The following is an 18,516-nucleotide window of genomic DNA, read 5'->3' on the forward strand; positions in this document are numbered from 1 at the left end:
TACACCATCATGATAATGCAAATAATGTAATTAAAAATAACCTCTCTGCCGGGTCCCCTTTAGTGCTCAGTCGCCGCTCTGGCCAGTTCAGTGAGAGTGCAGGAGCTGGGGTGGCAGCGGGTGTAGTGAACCCGACTCCAACCATCGCTTTGCTGCTGCTCCTGGGCCAGGCTCGTTGAAGAGACCTTTGGCCAGGGCCAGGGAGAGGAAGCTGCTGGGCTGGTTAACTTTCTCAAGGTCCCCCATTGGTAGAACAGCATCACCACTTATCACGGCTAGCGGAACCCGGAAGTCCTTTCTTGCCTAACTTCCGGATTGCATTCCAATGAACCACAAGTACTGGAAGCATTGTGAGCCAGCCCAGCCTGAGTGTGAATTGGCCTGGCTGAGGGGGATATGGGACCGGCCCATTAGAATCTGTCATGGTGTCCTGGTGGGCCAATCCGCCCCTGCACACCAGTATATACCACCCCTACCATCACTCACTCACCCCAGTACACACAGCTCCCCTCATCAATCACTCTACCTGGTACCAACACCTCCCTAAGCACACAGCCCAAATTCACCCACTCTCCTGAGTACACTCAGCGTCCGCATCACTCACTCTCACCAGTACACATGTAATAGCCGGAAAGAAGAAGAAAAGAACTGTATTGTCAGCGCACATAAGGGAGACTAGATCTGGTTATCACATCCACCAATATTTTGATAAAATTTAACTTTTATTGATATCTATTTAAAACTGGTGTATATTACTTACACATGACCGTGAGTATAAGCGAAACATAGAGGTTAAAATATTGACATAAACAAAACATACAAGGTGCAAAATGAAAATAAAGGTGATTTTAAGATTAAAATGTGTGTCCACGTGTTTTATTCTAATGTCCAGGTAAGTATAGTCTATTATTACATAATTGAATCAGTATTCGTTCGTGTGTTTAGTCCTTCTCAAATTTATGGAGGAGGCACGAACGAATACTGATTCAATTATGTAATAATAGACTATACTTACCTGGACATTAGAATAAAACACGTGGAAACACGTTTTAATCTTAAAATCACCTTTATTTTAATTTTGCACCTTGTATGTTTTGTTTATGTCAATATTTTAACCTCTATGTTTCGCTTATACTCACGGTTATGTGTAAGTAATATACACCAGTTTTAAATAGATATCAATAAAAGTTAAATTTTATCAAAATATTGGTGGATGTGATAACCAGATCTAGTCTCCCTTATGTGCGCTGACAATACAGTTCTTTTCTTCTTCTTTCCTGTATTTACGATATACTGTAGTTGGTAGCACCCCCAATGCAGATGGTAATTACCACCAATTCAATAGGGGTTTATGATGGAACGGATGTTCCAAATATAGATGAGATAAAGATAGTGTGTGTGCAGATACAATATTTTGCTTCACATGTAATAGCCTGAAGTATTACAAATTTGGGGACCCCCTTGTTTTTTTTGGTAGAATACAGCAGCACTGCCCCTATAGAGACCATATACAGTTTGGATAAGGGATACTCAACCTGTAACAGTATAGGCTGCAATTTTACTGTCCCTGTCAGCTTGGAAGGAGGGAGAGTTTGGCGCCACTTCCTTCTCTATTTATTCCCCCCTGCTCAGCAACATCCTAGCCCGGGAAACATCCCCCCATATTATTGGCCCCCCAGGTTGCAGGGCAGAAAAACCCTGGGGCAGGCTGTTGCTGGGGGCAAGGAGCCAGTGAGGACAAGGGATGGGGGTGGGCTGGAGAGGACTTACCCTTAAAAGAGGCACCACAGCACGGGAGGAGGAGAGAGACCCCGGAGTATGGTAAAGGAGTCAGGAGAAGCCATCTCCATGTAGCTGTCGAAGCTGTGCTGCTGAGGAGGGAGCCCGGGCGGCGAGAGAAGGAGGCTGGGAACGGATCGCTTACCTGCCGATAGAGGAGTGCCGACCAGAGGGTGAAGACTGCTTGCTGATCCTAGATGTTGCCGCCCCATCGAAGTTCCAATGGTCCGGAGTTCGGGAGAAGAGCTGGAGACCTGATCGGGAGTGAAGACCCATGTGGAGGACGAGCCATCTACGCCGCTGCCTGCCAGTACAGAGAGGATCGCAGGGACGAGTGAAGATGTCCGGCGTGGATCCAGCTGAAGAGGAAGGGGCGGAGTAATATCCTCCTGGAGGACTTCCTGGCTGCTGCTTCACCAAGTCGCAGTACCCGCCTGGAGGACACTGGCATCACAGAGGACGACCCCGGGTGAGAAGACCCCTGCAAGGACCCTGAAGATGACGGCGTGGACCGGCAGTGTAAGGACAGCACGGACTGGAGACTGCAAGGAGAAAAAGACCCCAGCGAGGACCCCGGACATCCAGCTGAGGAAGACAGCGCAGTCGGGAAGGAAGACCCCGGAAACAGTGGACCTCAGCGCAAGGGCGCATCCCCGGTGCAGAGCTCTGCATCCTGGGTGGCGCTGAAGATCCAGGAGCCGGTCAGAGGTGGTAGAAACGCAGTAGCGTGTGGGTGAAATACACTGCAACCCTTCCGCTGCCAGACTCTGCCCTGTTAAAGCCCTCCGCTGCAAAAATTCTTCAATTGGGGAAACATATTTAATAAGGGGGTAGGCTCCCCTTCATCTGTGGCCCCCAGGGCATATTTAATAAGGGGGTAGGATCCCCTTCATCCGTGGCCCCGCAGGACATATTTAATAAGGGGCTAGGCTCCCCTTTATCCCCTGTGCCCTTATTTAACCCTTCCGCTGCATCACTCTGCAATGGGGACATATTGTATAAAGGCGGTAGGCTCCCCTGAGTGCTGTGCCCCGCAAGTTTAGTTAATTAAGGGGTAGGCTCCCTTAAGTTACTAGTGTCCCCTGTAGCCTTCCACTGCTTAACTCTGCTAATGGGGACCATAGTGTCAAAAAGGGGCGTATACTCCCCAGTATTGGTTACTGCTGTGGTAGTGTGTTAATTAGATTGGGTTTATAGTGTGAGCTGTTTATGCTAATAGTTAGACCGATAGATATTCAGTGTCAACTGATTTGGCTAATGTGATTGTCAGTTTAAGCAGTGCCCAGGGTTGGACTGGCCCACAGGGGTACAGGGGAAACCACCGGTGGGCCCTACTGCCTGGGGGCCCACCCCCTCCTCTAGGGATCAGGTTCCAGACTGTGCTGTTACTAGACTAGTACATTATCATGCATGCACTACAGTATTTACTGTATATTTTTTTCTAGGGGACCAACACTTGCAAAATTGTTAGGTAAACCAATGTGGCAGCTGGGCACACCCCCTCTAGTTACTGACCTCACCCCTAAACATGGGCCCTTACCACTGTATTCCCTCGGTGGGCCCTACAAGCCCCAGTCCGACACTGCCAGTGCCTGTCAAAGTTGTTATACCTATGTGTTTATTGCTATTTCCAAGGCATTATTGTTCATTTATGCAAGCTCCGCCCAGCAGTGCTTATTGCTATTACAAAGGCGGGTTATCATTGACTGTGTTATGCAAGCTCTGCCCAGCAGTGTGATTTTTAAAGTTTATGCATCTGTCTGCTCACCTGCCACTTGTTTAATACTAACTCTGGTTACCTGAGACTGTAGTAGAGAAGCCATAGCCAGCCTGTTTCAACCGTGCACCTGTTTCTGCTTACCTGCCACTTGTTTAATGCTAACGCTGGTTACCTGAGACTGTATGAGAGAAGTCATAGCCAGCCTGTTTCAACCGTGCACCTGTTTCTGCTTACCTGCCACTAGAGATGTGCACTGGAAATTTTTGGGGTTTTGTGTCTTGGTTTTGGATTCGGTTCTGCGGTCGTGTTTTGGATTCGGACGCGTTTTGGCAAAACCTCCCTGAAAATTTTTGTCGGATTCGGGTGTTTTTTTTTTTAAAAAAACCCTCAAAAACAGCTTAAATCATAGAATTTGGGGGTAATTTTGATCCTATAGTATTATTAACCTCTATAACCACAAGTTCCCCTCATTTCCAGTCTATTCTGAACACCTCACACCTCACAATATTATTTTTAGTCCTAAAATTTGCACAGAGGTCGCTGGATGACTAAGCAAAGCGATCCAAGAGGGCGGCACAAACACCTGGTATAGTATACTAATTACTAAAGGTAATAGTTGGTGGTGTGGATACTAGACCAACTGTACCGCTGGCGTAGCTCCTCCCCCTTGTGTTGTGGCTCCTCCCTCTGACGGAAAAGGTCCCTTAGGCCACTTGGATCTAGCCTCTACCATGGGAAAGGAGTCCAGAGAAGCCATCTCCATGTAGCTGTTGGAGCTGTGCTGCGGAGGAGAGAGTGAGCCCGGGCGGCGAGAGAAGGCTGGGACCGGATCACTTACCTGCCGGTATAGGGGTGCCGACCAGAAGGTGAAGACTGCCTGCTGATCCTGGAAGCAGCAGCCCCATCGAAGTTCTAATGGTCCGGAGTTCGGTAGAAGAGCTGGAGACCTGTTCGGGAGTGAAAACCCCCGTGGAGGACGAGCCGTCTACGCCGCTGCCTGCCAGTAAGGAGAGAACGAGTAAAGATGTCCGGCGCGGATCCAGCTGAATAGGAGTGGATGGAGTGACGGCCTCCTGGAGGACTCCCTGGCAGCTGCTTCAACAAGTCGCAGGACCCGCCTGGAGGACACCAGGCGCACAGGCAACGCGGAGGATGACCCCAGATGAGAAGACCCCTGCAAGGACCCCTGACCCTGAAGATGACGGCGTGGACCGGAGGTGTGAGGACAGCACGGACTGGAGACTGCAAGGAGAAGAAGACTCCAGCGAGGACCCCGGACAGCCAGCTGAGGAAGACAGCGCTGTCGGAAAGGAAGACCCCAGACGCAGCGGACCTCAGTGCAAGGACGCATCCCCGGTGCGGTGCTCTGCATCCCGGGTGGTGTTGAGGATCCAGGAGCCAGTCGGAGGTGGCAGAAGCACCGCAGCGTGTCGGTGACATACACTGCAACCCTTCTGCTGCCAGACTCTGCCCTGTTAAAGCCCTCCACTGCAAAAATTCTGCAATTGGGGAAACATTTAATAAGGCGGTAGGCTCCCCTTCATCCGTGGCCCTGTAGGACATATTTAATAAGGGGGTAGGCTCCGCTTCATCCCCCGTGCCCTTATTTAAGCCTTCCGCTCCCTTGAGTTACTAAAGACCCCTGTAGCCTTCTGCTGCTTAACTCTGCTATTGGGGACCATAGTGTCAAAAAGAAGTGTATAGTGCCTCTATTGATTACTGCTGTGGTAGTGTGTTAATGATATTGGTTTTATAGTGTGAGCTGTTTATGCTAATAGTTAGACCGATAGATATTCAGTGTCAACTGATTTGGCTAATGTGATTGTCAGTATAACCAGTGCCTGTCAAAGCTGTTATACCTATGTGCTTTATGCTATTTCCAAGGCGGGTTATAATTGTTTATTTATGCAAGCTCCGCCCAGCAGTGCTTATTGCTATTACAAAGGCGGGTTATCATTGACTATGTTATGCAAGCTCCGCCCAGCAGTGTGAAATTTAAAGTTTATGCATCTGTCTGCTCACCTGCCACTTGTTTAATACTAACTCTGGTTACCTGAGACTGTAGTAGAGAAGCCATAGCCAGCCTGTTTCAACCGTGCACCTGTTTCTGCTTACCTGCCACTTGTTTAATGCTAACGCTGGTTACCTGAGACTGTATGAGAGAAGTCATAGCCAGCCTGTTTCAACCGTGCACCTGTTTCTGCTTACCTGCCACTAGAGATGTGCACTGGAAATTTTTGGGGTTTTGTGTCTTGGTTTTGGATTCGGTTCGGCGGTCGTGTTTTGGATTCGGACGCGTTTTGGCAAAACCTCCCTGAAAATTTTTGTCGGATTCGGGTGTTTTTTTTAAAAAAAAACCCTCAAAAACAGCTTAAATCATAGAATTTGGGGGTAATTTTGATCCTATAGTATTATTAACCTCTATAACCACAAGTTCCCCTCATTTCCAGTCTATTCTGAACACCTCACACCTCACAATATTATTTTTAGTCCTAAAATTTGCACAGAGGTCGCTGGATGACTAAGCAAAGCGATCCAAGAGGGCGGCACAAACACCTGGTATAGTATACTAATTACTAAAGGTAATAGTTGGTGGTGTGGATACTAGACCAACTGTACCGCTGGCGTAGCTCCTCCCCCTTGTGTTGTGGCTCCTCCCTCTGACGGAAAAGGTCCCTTAGGCCACTTGGATCTAGCCTCTACCATGGGAAAGGAGTCCAGAGAAGCCATCTCCATGTAGCTGTTGGAGCTGTGCTGCGGAGGAGAGAGTGAGCCCGGGCGGCGAGAGAAGGCTGGGACCGGATCACTTACCTGCCGGTATAGGGGTGCCGACCAGAAGGTGAAGACTGCCTGCTGATCCTGGAAGCAGCAGCCCCATCGAAGTTCTAATGGTCCGGAGTTCGGTAGAAGAGCTGGAGACCTGTTCGGGAGTGAAAACCCCCGTGGAGGACGAGCCGTCTACGCCGCTGCCTGCCAGTAAGGTGAGAACGAGTAAAGATGTCCGGCGCGGATCCAGCTGAATAGGAGTGGATGGAGTGACGGCCTCCTGGAGGACTCCCTGGCAGCTGCTTCAACAAGTCGCAGGACCCGCCTGGAGGACACCAGGCGCACAGGCAACGCGGAGGATGACCCCGGATGAGAAGACCCCTGCAAGGACCCCTGACCCTGAAGATGACGGCGTGGACCGGAGGTGTGAGGACAGCACGGACTGGAGACTGCAAGGAGAAGAAGACTCCAGCGAGGACCCCGGACAGCCAGCTGAGGAAGACAGCGCTGTCGGAAAGGAAGACCCCAGACGCAGCGGACCTCAGTGCAAGGACGCATCCCCGGTGCGGTGCTCTGCATCCCGGGTGGTGTTGAGGATCCAGGAGCCAGTCGGAGGTGGCAGAAGCACCGCAGCGTGTCGGTGACATACACTGCAACCCTTCTGCTGCCAGACTCTGCCCTGTTAAAGCCCTCCACTGCAAAAATTCTGCAATTGGGGAAACATTTAATAAGGCGGTAGGCTCCCCTTCATCCGTGGCCCTGTAGGACATATTTAATAAGGGGGTAGGCTCCGCTTCATCCCCTGTGCCCTTATTTAAGCCTTCCGCTCCCTTGAGTTACTAAAGACCCCTGTAGCCTTCTGCTGCTTAACTCTGCTATTGGGGACCATAGTGTCAAAAAGAAGTGTATAGTGCCTCTATTGATTACTGCTGTGGTAGTGTGTTAATGATATTGGTTTTATAGTGTGAGCTGTTTATGCTAATAGTTAGACCGATAGATATTCAGTGTCAACTGATTTGGCTAATGTGATTGTCAGTATAACCAGTGCCTGTCAAAGCTGTTATACCTATGTGCTTTATGCTATTTCCAAGGCGGGTTATTATTGTTTATTTATGCAAGCTCCGCCCAGCAGTGCTTATTGCTATTACAAAGGCGGGTTATCATTGACTATGTTATGCAAGCTCCGCCCAGCAGTGTGATATTTAAAGTTTATGCATCTGTCTGCTCACCTGCCACTTGTTTAATGCTAATGCTGGTTACCTGAGACTGTAGTAGAGAAGCCATAGCCAGCCTGTTTCAACCATGCACCTGTTTCTGCTTACCTGCCACTTGCTTAATGCCACCGCTGGTTATACGAGACTGTGTTTGACAAAGACGCCAGCTTGCTTACCTGTTCTCGCAACTCACCTGCCTAATCGCTATTGTTGGCATACAAGACTGTTTTTATTAAAGACGCCAGCTGCTTACCTGTTTCCGCTATTCACCTACTTGTTTTTAATGGCTGGCTATATAAGACTGGGTTATGCTGAGACAAAGCCAGCTTATCTCAAGGTTTCTTTCTGTCACTGTTACCTTTAACATTTAATAATATAATGGAGTTGGATTCTGTACTGTGTGTTGTCATTGTGTCTGCGGGGTAAAGCAGGTCTGCCGCTCTGATCACCCGAACCTGATTTATCTTAGTACTCCACAATTAGTTTAAGTTCCGGCACCGGATTTGTGGGCGTTACACATGGGATCCGGTCTGAAGATCGACACTGTCTAGTTCGACAATGTTTAGGTCGACCACTATAGGTCGACAGGGTTTTCTAGTTCGACATGTGCTAGGTCGACAGGTCAAAAGGTCGACATGGGTTTTTCAAATGTTTTCCTTTTTTTAACTTATTCATACTTAACAATCCACATGGACTACAGTTGGAACGATAATCTGTGCTGAGCGCAGCGGTTAGCGGAGTGAGGCACCTTGCCCGAAGTTAGCTCGCCATGCGAGTGGACACAGTGCACTAATTCGGGTTCCCACCCACTCTACGAAGAAAATGACATAAAAAAAACATGTCGACCTTTTGACCTAGCACATGTCGACCTAGAAACCCTGTCGACCTTTCAACCCTGTCGACCTAGTGACTGTCGACCTATAGTGGTCGCCCTAAATATTGTCGACCTAGACACTGTCGATCTGATGTTCCACACCCTTACACACACAGCCCTCCATCACGCACTCTCCCCATTACACAGAGCACCCACATCATTCACTCTCCCCAGTACACAAAGCACTCTTCTCCCATCACCAGAGAACCTCCCTCTGATCACCCCCCATATCAACCTGTGGTCTCACCCACTCCTGCGTCCTTCCTTTTGCTGATCACTAGTCTCTTTGATCCCAGTATCTCCACCAGGGCCGGTGCTAGGGTGTTCGGTGCCCCCCTGCAGGCTATAAATTTGCGCCCTCCCATACTTTGCAAGGGGACAGTGCGCCCCTTTGGTGCACACCAAAAAAGGAGTGTGGTCTTACACGGAAGGGGCATGGCCACACAATAGTACCCCCATTTAAAATTATGCCACAATCTTATTCACATAACACCGCACGTAGTAGTGCTTCTTATACACAAAATCCCCCTGTAGTAGTGCCGCTTACACAAAATCCCACCCTGTTGTAATGCCGCTTGCACAAAATGCCCCCTTAATAGTGCCGCATACACAAAATACCCCCTGTAGTAGTGCCGCTTATACAAAATTCCGTCTGTGGTAGTGCCGCTTATACAAAATTCCGCCTGTGGTAATGCCGCTCCAATATGTTTTTTGTAAACATCATTACCAGATGTGCAGCACTGGCACAATCCCTCCGGGTACCTTAGGAGTCACTGCTACGTACTTTGGGTGGTTGGAGCAGCACCCTTGGCTCCTCAGACTGACAGTGTGGTGTTAATGTGGCATCATAACCAAGGACCGCACTCACAAAGTGTAACACGGATATGGCAGAGCAGCTGCTGGCTACTTCTCCTTCATGGCGGTGTCCGATGCTCCGATCAGAGGCTAAAAATAGACACTTGTTGAAATGATGGCACTCATGCAGTGCCCCAGGCACCCCTAAACACAAAGTGCTGGATGCCAGCCAATTTGGACGTTTTTTAAAGGGAAAATCATTTACAAGGCAAAACCATGCCTTGTAAATGACTGCCCCTTCAAAAAAAGTCCAAGTTCAGCTGGCATCACGCACGACTGGCAAACTTGGACTCAATTACATCATGCCCCATATATAACAGTAGTGTTATAAACATCTAGGCCCTGTATACCAACACTTTAGCCGGACACACATGGGTTAAGGTTTTTATGAGGAGTGATTTTGATTTGGTTGCTGAGTAAATTAGGGGGTGTTTCTTTGTACTTTTATAAATTTTTTGTTTTAAGCTCGGGCTCTCTCTTTTCATATGGATGTTGGACAGAGTGCTGTCTTATTATTGAGCATATCAGTGTTGTTATCTTTCATGTTCTTTCTGTGTTTTACTTTATTATTCTCCTTTCCTCTACCACCTCTCTTCTGCACTTTGCCTACCCTGTCCTGTTTTTTTTCTCTATCCCTTTTATTTTCTTTCTTGTTTAATTAATGGAAAGACCCCATATAGTGGTTGCCTTACCCGCATGTTACCTGTCAGGTGGTGGGGTGTCCTCCAATGGTCAGACTGCAGGGATCTCTTGTGAGGCTAGGGCTGTCACCTGTCGCCAGTGCCGTAACTAGGCATTTTAGCGCTGTGTGCAAGAACTGACATTGGCGCCCCCCCGTACAAGATAGGCGCAGTGCGCGCAGTGCGTGCCGTAGGCGCGCGAAAAATATATAGGGGCGTGGCTTCACGGGAAGGGGCGTGGCAACAAAATAATAGCAATTCATACTACGGTGCACAGTAGTCTCCATTATTCAAATTACGCTGCACAGTAGCGCCACTACACCAGGTAGAGCCCCTTTTATACATTACAGCAGACAGCATCCCCCTTTTTACACATTGCGGCAGCCAGTCCCCCTTTTTACACATTGCGGCAGCCAGTCCCCCTTTTTACACATTGCGGCAGCCAGGACCCCTTTTTACACATTACGGCAGCCAGTCCCCCTTTTTACACATTGCGGCAGCCAGGACCACTTTTTACACATTGTGGCAGACGGGACCCCTTTTTACACATTGCGGCAGATGGGACCCCTTTTTACGCATTGCGGCAGGTGGGACCCCATTTTACGCATTGCGGCAGCCAGGACCCCTTTTTACGCATTGCGGCAGCCAGTCCCCCTTTTTACATATTGCGGCAGACGGGACCCCTTTTTACACATTGCGGCAGCCAGGACCCCTTTTTACACATTACGGCAGCCAGTCCCCCTTTTTACACATTGCGGCAGCCAGGACCACTTTTTACACATTGCGGCAGACGGGACCCCTTTTTACACATTGCGGCAGATGGGACCCCTTTTTACGCATTGCGGCAGATGGGACCCCTTTTTACGCATTGCGGCAGATGGGACCCCTTTTTACGCATTGCGGCAGATGGGACCCCTTTTTACGCATTGCGGCAGCCGGGACCCCTTTTTACGCATTGCGGCAGCCAGTCCCCCTTTTTACACATTGCGGCAGACGGGACCCCTTTTTACACATTGCGGCAGATGGGACCCCTTTTTACACATTGCAGCAGATGGGACCCCTTTTTACACATTGCAGCAGATGGGACCCCTTTTTACACATTGCAGGAGAGAGAGAGAGAGAGAGAGAGAGAGAGAGACATACTTACCTTCTCCCCGCTTACAGGCTCCTCGTGCAGCTCCCTCTCGGTGCAGTGTGAAGTCAGTTGAGAAGGAGGAGGAGGGAGGGGGAGCAGAGAGCCGCAGCAGCGCTATTTGATTGGTAGTAAGCGCTGCTGCAGCATCCCCCTCTCCTTCTGTATTGGCTGCCCGGCGCTGCTGTAGATGCTGGGATGCATCCACAGCAGCGCCAGGCAGCCAATACAGAAGGAGAGGGGGATGCTGCAGCGGCGCTTACTACCAATCAAATAGCGCTGCTGCGGCTCTCTGCTCCCCCTCCCTCCTCCTCCGCTGCCCGGCGCTCCTGTCTTCTCTCCTCCAGCGCGGCGCACGGCGCAGTTCAGAGGCGGCATGTAATGAGTCAATTTGACTCATTACATGCCGCTGGCCGTGCGCCCCCAGGGCAACTGCGCTGTGTGCCAAGCCCCCTTGGCACACACGTAGTTACGGCCCTGCCCGTCGCAGGTGCTCGTGGAAGTGGGCTGTCTTGTGTTCCTCTGGCCGTTCCACGTTTTCGGGGGCCTTTGCTTGGGTCGCGGGGGTTTCAGGGCCTTTTCCCTTGCTGTGGCCATGGGCGTCCCCGGAATCGGCCCGTGATCAGGAGCCTGTCTGGTTTCCCTGTCAGGCGTCGGGTCCCGGCTGCTGGGGCAGGCAGGGGTGGGTGCGCTTACTGAACAGGAGCAGTTGCTAGGCGCCAGCGAGGGAAGCATCCACACATCTGAGGATCTCCTGGAGCAGCCATGCATCTGAGAGCACATGGCTCCGGGTCCCGGACAAGTGGCGGGGGGTCGGGCAGCCCCATTAGTGAGGCGGTCAGGAGGATAAGGTGAAAGTGGCGCCAGGGAGCAGCAACACTGGAGTGCTGCAGAACAATGATAGGTTGCATAGGCAGGCTAGGCGCCATTATGTGTTAAGAGGAGACTGCCAGCAGGGGGGACAGAAGGCGCATCAGCGCGGATGCAGGGCATCTAGAGCGCCTCTCCTGCCTGGCGCCTACCTGCACTGCATCCCTTTGCTGAGCGGGTAGTGCTGGGCCTGATCTCCACCATTCTATCTTCTCACCCCACGGGCCAGGGCTGCTTCTCCTGACTACCACCTTACACTAGAGAATCAGGGGTAAATTTACTAAGACAGGATTTCTATTTAAGATGGGTTGTTGCCTATAGCAAGCAATCAGATGACACTTCTCATTTATCTAGCACCTTTTAGAATATAATACCTGGAATCTGATTGGTTGCTATGGGCAATATCCCACCTTAAATAGAGATGAGCGGTCCGGTTCTCAGGGAACTGGACCCACCCATTCTGAGCCAGGATCCGAGTCCAGCTCGGCTGTTCCCGCCAGCCCAGGATCCATGAGTGAGGCAAAACATCATCATCCCGCTGTCAGATTCTCATGGGTTTTGGATTCAATATAAGTTCCTGTGCATCGTCGCCATCTTCACTCTGGTATTGGAGAGTGTACTGCACAGACGTGTCCTTGCTAGCTTGTGCTCTGTGTCCTGCCATGTGCCTGGTGTCCTCCCATGTGCTCTGTCCTCCATTGGCCTGCTATTGTATATATATATAGGGAGAGAGAGATAAAAACAATGTGCTCTCCTCTCATTTGTTGTGCTCTGTCCTCCATAGGCCTGCTGTGTTTTAGGGGTGATTTAGGGGCTCAGTGCTAATCTGTCAGTGGGCTCTGCTCGCTGCTCCCCCAAAATAATATATTGTAAATTCATGTTTTGTGCTGTATCATCATTCCAGGCAAGTACACATCCAGGGACTGCTGCTGTGTGCATCCATCTAGGCCGTAGGAGTGTTTTGCTCAACGTGCATCCATGGGCTTTGCTGCCCCCCCCCAAAAAAAAAAAAATAATAAAAAAATATATATAGATATATATATATTTAGATTTAAATTAAAATGTTGTACTCTGTCATTCCAGTATACATCCAGGGACTGCAGCTGCTCCGTCCATCTAGGGGCATTCTGTCAGTCCACCAAAAATAAAATACATTTTTTTTTTATATTTTGTGCTGTATCCTCCCAGTATACATCCAGGCGTGCTCCGTCCATTTCAGGGTGCTTTGTCCATAGCTCATATTCTGATGTTATAACTTATTGTCCTATTTTTATAATTCTTAAAATTAATATTATTAATAATATAAATTATCTAAATTTAAATTAAATTAATATAACCCTCCAATGCATAATCTAGTCCTTAGGCTGCACCTCCATCCCCCTGCCCTATGCCTTGGACATCTCTCCTTTGCTCGCATACCACCATCAGGCTTCTACCTGCTTGCTTGCACCTCATGTCATCTGTCTGTTGCCCCTCCCCACTAGATTGTTAGCTCTTCAGAGCAGGGCCCTCTTTCCTCTTGTCTAAACCCTCTTCTTGACACATTTCACTCAGCAACCATCTTTACATGCTTTCTCTCCTGCTGGTAAAGGCTCATCTCTATCTATGGCCGCCAGCCCCAAGTAGTACAATGATTACTCCCTCGCTACTTACATCTAAGCTGTATTATGTTTCGAGAATTGTGGTGTTCTATGTTACCTGCACTCCATTTTCGTTATTTATTTACTGTTATGCTAAGTTTTGTCTCCCTGTACTGTCCTTTGTACGGCGCTGCGAAACACTTGTGGCGCCCTATAAATAAAATATAATATTAATAATAATAATAATAATAATAACTAAACTCTCCACAATTAAACAGAGCACCTTCTACATTTCAAAGATTTCCTTCAGCATCAGAAGAACTTAATCCAAAATAAATAAAATTACAGCATCTAAAATATTGTCTTTTTTAATTCTTCTTTGCCTAGTTCATCTTTTTGTGAACTGAAATCTTGAGCCTTGCCTAATGCGTCAGTTTTTTTAAATACATTATTTTTAAAAAATATTTTTTGCTGTGTCCGTCCTCCCAGTGTATACATCCAAGGGTTGCTGCTGCTCTGTCCATCTAGAGGTGTTTTGTTGGTCCACTCAAACTAAAAATAGTAAAATACATTTTTTTTTGTATATTTTGTGCTGTGTCCATCCTCTCAGTATATACATCCAAGGGCTGCTGCTGCTCTGTCCATCTAGGGGTGTTCTGTCCATCCATTCAGGGGCTTTGCCCCAGTATTAAAAAAAATAAATAAAATATTCTGTGATATACCCCAGTATACTATACATCCAGGGGCTGCTACTTCGCATTCCAGTGAGAAGGGCTGTTCTGTGTTCTGTCCATCTGTCCATCTAGGCTTTGCCCCAGTGCTTAAAATAATGAAAAGTATTTTTATTAATAATATAAAAAAATATATATATTATATTTTGTGCTGTACCCCAGTATACTGTACATTCACGTTCCCGAATGCGTTAAAAACTCTTTCTGAGCACACACTGGAGGGTGGGCAACTTGAGTAAAGCAAAAATGTTACTCCCAGCGCTTGCTCAATATCACACATATACAGGGCCGGACTGGGACTAAAAATAGGCCCTGGCATTTTTGAAGCACACAGGCCCACCTTTGTGACTCCTCCCCTTACTATTCCTGACTCCTCCCACTTATTAGTCTATGCTCTTACAAATATAATTAATATTCTAACAACATACAAGCGTACATCATTTTCTATTAAAATACACACAACCTGTGGTTGAAGTGGAAATTTTTAAGTGGGGGTATGTAAATGTGAAGTTTGTAAATAAGCGCGCGCCAAAGGCGCGCACGCTCCGGAAAAGGGGGCGTGGCCACTCAAAAGGGGGCGTGCCCTTCAGTGTAGTTTATCACACCATACACCCCTTATACGCATTATGCACCACAATAGTAGGACCCCTTATACTATCTAGTACTGGTGCCTCTTTCACATTATACCACACAGTATGAGCCAAAATTCACATTATAGCACCCGGTATGAGCCGAAATTTACATTATATGCCCCCAATAGTACAGTGCCAGATCACAATTGCCCCCACAGTGCCAGGTATACAAATGCCCCCACAGTGTCAGGTATACAAATGCCCCCACAGTGCCAGGTAAACAATTGCCCCCACAGTGCCAGGTATACAATTGCCCCCACAGTGCCAGGTATACAATTGCCCCCACAGTGCCAGGTATACAAATGCCCCCACAGTGCCAGGTAAACAATTGCCCCCACAGTGCCAGGTATACAATTGCCCCCACAGTGCCAGGTATACAATTGCCCCCACAGTGCCAGGTATACAAATGCCCCCACAGTGCCAGGTAAACAATTGCCCCCACAGTGCCAGATATACAATTGTCCCCACAGTGCCAGGTATACAAATGCCCCACAGTGCCAGCCAATTGCCCCCACAGTGCCAGGTATACAATTGTCCCCACAGTGCCAGGTATACAAATGCCCCACAGTGCCAGCCAATTGCCCCCACAGTGCCAGGTATACAATTGTCCCCACAGCAGCCAGTGCTGCCGCTACTTACCGCTGCTGCACTGCTGCTGCTGCTGCTGCTCCTCCGGGCTGTGAGGGACGGGGGTGAATCAGGAGAGCAGAGCGCCCGGCGCCAGCGCGGCTGTGTTTGGTGCTGTTGCGGCTTCGTTCAAACCAGCCGCCGGTTCGTGAGCCAATCAGAGCTCGCGGACCGGCGGCTTCTGATTGGCTGCCGGTCCGCGAGCTCTGATTGGCTCACGAACCGGCGGCTGGTTTGAACGAAGCCGCCGCAGCACCAGACACAGCCGCGCTGGCGGGAGCTCTGCTCTCCTCTCCTGACAGCTGAGACATGCTGCCGCCGGACTGAGCGGCAGCGTGTCTCAGTGACTGCTGGACCGGCCCAAGTGGCCATCGGCCCTTCTTGCATTTGCCAAAAGTGCCAGATGGCCAGTCCGGCCCTGCACATATAGCTTGTAGGTTGTAAAATTAATTTTTGTTTTTATTCAGAATTTATACAGAAAGTCATAAATAGACACTCTGATCCAGATTATTATAGCATAACAATAATAATATATTTCCTCTTTTATAAATGCATCAACTTCACCATCTATTTCCATTATTACTATTTTATTATATTTTCTCTAACGTCCTAGTGGATGCTGGGGACTCCGTCAGGACCATGGGGAATAGCGGCTCCGCAGGAGACAGGGCACAAAAGCAAGCTTTTAGGATCACATGGTGTGTACTGGCTCCTCCCCCCATGATCCTCCTCCAAGCCTCAGTTAGGTTTTTGTGCCCGTCCGAGAAGGGTGCAATCTAGGTGGCTCTCTTAAAGAGTTGCTTAGAAAAAGTTTTTAGGTTCTTTATTTTCAGTGAGTCCTGCTGGCAACAGGCTCACTGCATCGAGGGACTTAGGGGAGAGAATTTCAACTCACCTGCGTGCAGGATGGATTGGATTCTTAGGCTACTGGACACCATTAGCTTCAGAGGGAGTCGGAACACAGGTCTCGCCCTGGGGTTCGTCCCGGAGCCGCGCCGCCGACCCCCTTGCAGATGCTGAAGATTGAAGAGGTCCGGAACCAGGCGGCAGAAGACTTTTCAGTCTTCCTCAGGTAGCGCACAGCACTGCAGCTGTGCGCCATTGTCTGTCAGCACACTTCCCACAGCGATCACGGAGGGTGCAGGGCGCGGGGGGGGGGGTGCCCTGGCAGCAATGTAGAATACCTGTATGGCGAAAAATACATCACATATAGCCCTTGAGGCTATATGGATGTATTTAACCCCTGCCAGACTTCACAATCTCCGGAGAAGAAGCCCGCCGAAAAGGGGGCGGGGCCTATTCTCCTCAGCACACAGCGCCATTTTCCCTCACAGAAAGGCTGAGGGGAAGGCTCCCAGGCTCTCCCCTGCACTGCACTACAGAAACAGGGTTAAAACAGAGAGGGGGGGCACTGATTTGGCGATATACATATATATATTAAATGCTATATGGGAGGAACACTTATATAAGGGTTGTCCCTGTATAATTATAGCATTTTGGTGTGTGCTGGCAAACTCTCCCTCTGTCTACCCAAAGGGCTAGTGGGTCCTGTCCTCTATCAGAGCATTCCCTATGTGTGTGCTGTATGTCGGTACGTGTGTGTCGACATGTATGAGGAAAATGTTGGTGAGGAGGCGGAGCAAATTGCCTGTAATGGTGATGTCACTCTCTAGGGAGTCGACACCGGAATGGATGACTTACTTATGGAATTACGTGGTAATGTCAACACGCTGCAAGTGGGTTGACGACATGAGACGGCCGGCGAACAAACTAGTACCGGTCCAGGCGTCTCAGACACCGTCAGGGGCTTGTAAAAACGCCCATTTACCTCAGTCGGTCGACATAGACCCAGACACGGACACTGATTTCAGTGTCGACGGTGAAGAAACAAACGTATTTTCCTTTAGGGCCACACGTTAAGGGCAATGAAGGAGGTGTTACATATTTCTGATACTCCAAGTACCACAAAGAAGGGTATTATGTGTGAGGTGAAAAAACTACCTGTAGTTTTTCCTGAATCAGATAAATTAAATGAAGTGTGTGATGATGCGTGGGTTTCCCCCGATAGAAAATTATTGGCGGTATACCCTTTCCCGCCAGAAGTTAAGGCGCATTGGGAAACACTCCTCAGGGTGGATAAGGCGCTCACATGCTTATCAGAAAAATATCCTAAAAAGTATACACACACATGCTGGTGTTATGCTGTGACCAGCGATCGCCTCAGCCTGGATGTGCAGAGCTGAGGTGGCTTGGTCGGATTCCCTGGCTAAAAATATTGATACCCTTGACAGGGACAGTATTTTATTGACTATAGAGCATTTAAAGGATGCATTTCTATATATACGAGATGCGCAGAGGGATATTTGCACTCTGGCATCAAGAGTAAATGCGATGTCCATATCTGCAAGAAGATGTTTATGGACACGACAGTGGTCAGGGGAAGCAGATTCCAAACGGCACAAAGATGTATTGCCGTATAAAAGGGGAGGAGTTATTTGGGGTCGGTCCATGGGACCTGGTGGCCACGGCAACTGCTGGAAGATCCACCGTTTTTTACCCTAAGTCACATCTCTGCAGAAAAAGACACCGTCTTTTCAGCCTCAGTCTTTTCGTCCCTATAAGATATCTGCCCAGGGATAGAGGAAAGGGAAGAAGACTGCAGCAGGCAGCCCATTCCCAGTAACAGAAGCCCTCCACCGCTTCTACTAAGTTCTCAGCATGACGCTGGGACCGTACAGGACCCCTGGATCCTACAAGTAGTATCAAAGGGGCACAGATTGGAATGTCGAGGCGTTTCCCCCCTCGCAGGTTCCTGTAGTCTGCTGTACCAATGTCCCCCTCCGACAGGGAGGCAGTATTGAAAACAATTCACAAGCTGTATTCCCAGCAGGTGATAATAAAATTACCCCTCCTACAACAAGGAAAGGGGTATTGTTCCACACTATAGGGTGGTACTGAAGCCAGAAGGCTAGGTGAGACCGATTCTAAATCTGAAAAATTTGAACACTTACAAGGGTTCAAATCCAGATGGAGTCACTCAGAGCACTGATAGCGAA

Source organism: Pseudophryne corroboree, chromosome 1, assembly GCF_028390025.1.
Source record: "Pseudophryne corroboree isolate aPseCor3 chromosome 1, aPseCor3.hap2, whole genome shotgun sequence".
Lineage (NCBI taxonomy): Eukaryota > Metazoa > Chordata > Amphibia > Anura > Myobatrachidae > Pseudophryne > Pseudophryne corroboree.